Below are 6,000 nucleotides of genomic sequence, written 5' to 3'. Positions count from 1 at the left end.
AAGTGGAGAGCTCAGCATCAGCCATCTGCCCTCCAGAGTTTCAGAAGTATTACACACCAGAGGTGGGGGTGTCAATGACGGTCTGATGAAAGAAGGGACCAAGTTGGGCTTTTCTCATTCCCCACTACATATGTCCGTTTGTCTGTACAGCAAGGGTCACAGCAAGTCAGAGCCTTGTCCAGGAGCACCGTGCTTGAGGCAGACGATATGACTGCTCTCCAGGAAAGGACGCCGGAGCAATCAGAGAAGTACATGTGAGCGTGGAAAGAGCATGCAGACTCCACATAGACAGATGTTTGAGGCTGATAGGAAACCCAGGCCCTTAGAGTCATGAAGTAGTGGTGCCCCCCATATGCACCTGTGGCACCTTAAAATAAACAGAACACGTCTGAAGTTACAGAACGTTTCTCAAGTCTGAAGATTACTTACACATCACGAGAGATGCAAATTGAATGATGGAAGTAAAAAACGGCAAGACACTTTCGGTCTCAAAATCTAACCCAAATGACACAAATTTCTCATTTTTGTATGGTACGGCAAACATTAGCTGCAACCATCTGTGAAAATGTCCTTCTCTAATCTTCCATGAGAAAAATATGATGCAGAAAGAAGACATGAAATACAATATAGCAGAAACAAAGTTTATTGATAGACTGACAAATCAGATTAAATGCATGTTATGGGTGTTTAAAAAATATTTAAAGAAATCCTTATACTTATACGGTTGTCATTATTAATCAAAACACAAAAACCTTACACATTTGGAAAATAAAAGTTTGCTGAATGTTGCGCAAAACTATGTAGTACAATTAACGATATGTTTCTTCTGAAGCTTTTTGTAGTGAAAAGAAGAAATAACCAACCCAGATAACACCATTATCAGAAAATCTGAAGTTGTCTTTCAGTTGTTGTTGTCAACAAGGGAAATAATTGGAGGTCAGAGAGAGATTCCGCAAAAATGAGACACAATGTCGAAGCATGTGCATTTCATTTTGACTGAGCAGTAACACTTGGATGTGATTACAATACGTCATTTTGAAATGATTCAAAGTGAACTGACAACACTGTAAACAATATACATTTATTCACAAACACTATAGTTTCTGAGATGCACAGAATTCTGATTGACTTGAAATGTTTCAACATGCTTTCATAGTCTGAACATTGCTCCAGACACGTCTGTGGTGCAGTAAGCCCTTTTCTGAAAAAGAAAGGGTTTTCTTATGTTCAAGTTAGGACAAAAAATACCCTGATCCTGTTTTTGCAATGGACTCCTGCTTTGTTACTGTGCCACAGTTAGAGATGGACTGCTCAGAACAGATTTCCCGTACATAAAGTATAAATGAATTCACAAAAAAAGGAATCATCAAATCAGAGGCTTCCAAGCCTGGCACTGTGAGGACCCCAGCTAACCTCTCAGTGACATTTTGGAATCTGGTACTAATAGTTTGATTAAGTCAAGTTAATTGGATTCATCTCTTCAATATGCTGTAGGTTTACTTCTATTGCATGACAATACAAGAAACATAAAATTTTCAAGAAGATTAAAAACTCAATTCCAATTAAGGAACTTGATAGTGTAATTAAGAGTCCAATTAAATACCAGAGCTTGGCTGGACTAAACGCCGGCAGATGTGTTCTGCACTAAATTATTGAAGGCTGCATTGATTTATCGATGGGGGAATGAACCACTTGGGCTGTAGTTTTGCACTTGGAAATACACTCGACTGCAAGTGTGTCCAGTCCTGTTCCTGGATGGCTAATGTGCCCACAGGGTGCCCAGGTTTCTTTAAAGAAGCAGAGCTTGAAGAATTGGGAGAAGCTCTTGAAATTGGTCAAGTCCATAACCGGCAGATTGGAAAAAAAGCCTGGAGTGAAAATTCACAGACAAACTGGCCTTCCAGCAATAGGAGCGGACACCTCTACTCTACTCCTGCTTGTACGCGTTAATCCAGTCGTGCTGCGTATGATCTGTCTTCAAGAAGGTGAACCAATAAATGACTTTGACGGAAATAATTAAAATCTGCAATAGAACAAAAAAGGGCAAGAATATGTCATTTGGCCCCTGCATACAAAAGAAATATCATCCCCCAGGTGTGTACTACAGCCTCCACTGAAATGGAAACTGAAGTGAGCTTTAATGACATCATCGTTTCCGCCGCCACTAATCCCAAATAAGAAAAACAGCACACAATAATTACAGAATTAGCTGCAGGTCACAATCAAGATCTCCTGCCATGCCACACTTCGCTGCCCTACCACTCCACTTTTAAGACCACAACAACGACACGACAAAGACCTTTAATTTTCTTCTCTGCCAATTCAAAACTAAACCGCCCGAGAAGCGGTGGGATTGGGTTTCGATACGCAGCTCAAAAAAAAAGTTACCCAACCTTGCTTCAGAAGTATTACATCAGTTAGTTATGGTACAAACTTAAGCTGAATAGTACTGATGGTAATTTATAAAAATGCATATGTGTAACAGGAGCTAATTTCCTCTCGTTAAAGCTATTCATAGAGCACATGTGACTCGACGCTTTAGCTACGGGGTGCTAAATGCACCTGCATTTTGAGGGAACATTTTTGTCCCTCATTTAACCCGTACCAGTAGATCAAATTAACACTTAAGAAAATGTCATCCTTGTAGAAACCCACTGCCTTTTCAGCAAATTAAAAATAATTAGGTTTTTTTTTTTTTACTAGGTATACTAGACTCTGGGAGAGTGTGTTTTTGCTTTTGAATCCTGAACAACTGTCTGTTTCAGCGGTTGGCGCAGAAACGCAACTTGAACAGCACAGATTGCTCAAAACTGCCGGGAAAACAAAGCTATATCCTCTCAGCTGCTGTCGGTCAGTCAGAACTAGAGAGAGGACGCAAACGCCGGCTCCTGCCCGACTCCGACTTTTTCCATACAAAAAGCAAGTAAGGACGTGTAACCTTTTTCAACGACTTTTATTTTGCTTCCTGGTGTCATGGAAATAAAATCTAAACCGAGTTTCCCCATGAAGGATATACTCGGGATTTGTTGTATCCTAGTTAAAAGGTTGATCTTGGATCCAGCGAAACATCTCTGGTTAATGTTTCCCTCCATATTCCTGTTCTAAATTCCGATGTCTTCATAATTAAAGAACTGCTCTGAGTTAAAGCGGGCGAGGCAGACAGAATTATAATTGCTTGGCATTCAGTGGGAGAGATCACCTTCTAAATCCCAGTGATTCTGACACTGGGGAAGTATACAGTGGGACATGGGTGAATATTTTGTGAATCGCCGCTGAGAAGTTATAGCCTTAGTGTTCAAAATAGTAGACGCGCTGCGTTGCGCACGAATCCAGTGCAGCGTCGTTACCTGTCCCGCTGCTTGGGCAAACCCATAAAGATCGTTTCCATATGTCAGCATCATCAATGACTTACAAATAGACGGCTTGATCTTTATTTTGTGAATCGTAAGAAAAAGGCTCCACCTGCTCGGCTGACTCCTTTCTCCTTTCCAAAGTCAGGATTTGTCCAACTGCACCATCTGAAAGAACTTTTCTCATTTCAAGAGAGCCCGTACAATATGGAAACTATCATATTCATTACCACCCAAAATGTATCACATATTTTACTTATGAAAGTGAGTTTTTTTTTTTTGCCCCAGTTGATCTGTTTGGCTTAAGTGCTGAATCGTTAACTGCTTTCAAATGCCGCCGTACTAATAAACCAACTTTTGCGGGAAGGAGTTAACCACTTCCTCTGATGAAGATTAGGACTCTCCGACATCATTTTCAAGTATTAATAAGAAAAATAATCCTCATCACAAAATTCATTACGCACAGGGCGGCAAATGATAAAGCAGCTAAGAAGAGGCGAATATTCAAGACATAAGCAGTGAGCGTCGATCGCAGCGCATTTGTCTTCTAGATTGATTTGAAAGACTAGGCTACATTAACATAAAAACAAACAAGGAATTAACTTGCTGTTATACAGTATGTAGCTATAAACAATCGCCCAGTTACACTACTAGCCAATTCAATTTACCTTTTTGAAACGTTATTTTTACATCAAATGCGTTTATTTACAAACATTGAAGGGATCAGCAACCAGACCGGTGCCGGCTGGTCTCCTCTCTTTCCTAAACTTTCTTAATTTTGCGTTATGGAAAGTCCTACAGTACTTGATAAAATAGAAGTACGTTCCCCTTTTCTTTATTATGAAACAACCGGACCTTAAAAGCAAATGACAAAAATGAACAAAGTGAGTATAGTGAGAATGATTAATAAAACAAACTTTTGGTTTGATGATTCTGTACACATTATGGCAGCAATATTTAAACAGTAAAAGGACAACACGTAGTTTATTAATACTCAATGACAGTGATATACTGTAGTACGTTGTAATGTCGTGTATAACACAAACTATAGGCATGAAATTGCTTTTGGTTAAATGGAATATTAACATCTGGAATGAAAATAACTTTTATTTGTGTAATTATTTCTTATTATATCTGGGAAATAATCGTAGATGACAGTGAATGTCTCTTGTTTGAAATAATAAAAAATAACGAATCCCGTCAAATAACGAAAAGGTTTCTTTAAAGCTGTAGAAAATACATAAAAAGACACCCTTCAGACTAGTGCATTTCCTGTAGGAATAAACCTGTATTGATGGTATGTAGGTTTTGTGAGGTATTTATTTTTAAAAATCATCATATACTCTTCGAAAGGGTGGATTTTTTCTAACAATTTGTTTATCGCTTTTTTAAATATACATTTTTTTTCCCGGGATTGGATACAGCCAATTGGACCTTTTTGTAATTTTAATCTATATAATTGAAAGTGCGTGGTGGGACCTTCATTGGCTATATAATATCTGATGTGCACATAAAAGAAAATCTATAGTGTTAAAATATACACCGGCGTCTTAATGTCACTAGAAAATTGCCAACCATTTAGATAAGATTAATTAGACAATTATACAATGCGATTAGTTATACAATGATGAAAAGTAGATTTTCTTATATGCAAATACTGAGGTTATTTTCTATGTGGACTGACGTGTTTTTTTTTGCTGGAAGAGACCATTCACAACTGCAGCGAGTTACTCCTGGAGCTTCGTACTGAACTGCACTGGCCGGAGCCCCGACTCGTACAATGATACCAAGCTTTTTCCACATCATAAATGAGCCATTTAGTTTCCTATATTTAAAGAGTTATTAATATGTACAATATTAATAAACACATCAACAACACCGAAATGTTAATCGAATGATTATTTGACATTCAATCTTCAAAGGAAGTGAAGTTACATATGTTTAGGTTATGAGAAGATATATTTACGGTGATTGTGATGAAGAAATGTACATTTTAAATAGTAATATTTTGTAAATGAGTGATGGTTAAAGACAGGCCGCCCTAGTGTGCGAGACTTCCCTTTTGTATTCGAAACCGGCGCACGCAAGTAGTCTTCCATGACGCTGGAATTATTGGCTTATCGGCGCGGTGTGTTCTTGATTAAAAATACCAATAATGAAAAACAAATCACGTATTTAATAACAAATAACTACCCAAACCGAAGCTAATGGTTTCAGAGTACTTGACTGAAAAAGTTCGCTTCTTATCAACCCCCTCCCAAAATCACCCACTGATCCTCTATCCCAGCATAAGAACACACAATACATAGATGCTAATATAATAATACGAATGAAAAAATAATACTGCAAAAACATTTTACAGCTGCAGATCTGTTTAAAAATACTATTTTATTTGGCTAACATTTATGGTGTATGAATTGCACTTCTTGTTTATTGGGGGTGATTTGATAAAAATCAAAAACATTGAGAGAAAATCATACAAAGATTTTTCTCAATGTCTTTACCTTAAAATGCATATAACATAAAAATATTCAAAATGAAATGGGAACAAAGTACAACGCTTATCTGAAGGTATGCAAACACGTTTGTTATACCTGCTTATAAAAGGTATTGAGTCTATAATTAGTTATTGTTCATGTTTGTCAGGTAG

This window comes from Lepisosteus platostomus, chromosome 11 (genome assembly GCF_059453375.1).
Source record: "Lepisosteus platostomus isolate fLepPlt1 chromosome 11, fLepPlt1.hap1, whole genome shotgun sequence".
Classification (NCBI taxonomy): Eukaryota; Metazoa; Chordata; class Actinopteri; order Semionotiformes; family Lepisosteidae; genus Lepisosteus; species Lepisosteus platostomus.
Note: the sequence above shows the minus strand (reverse complement) of the source record.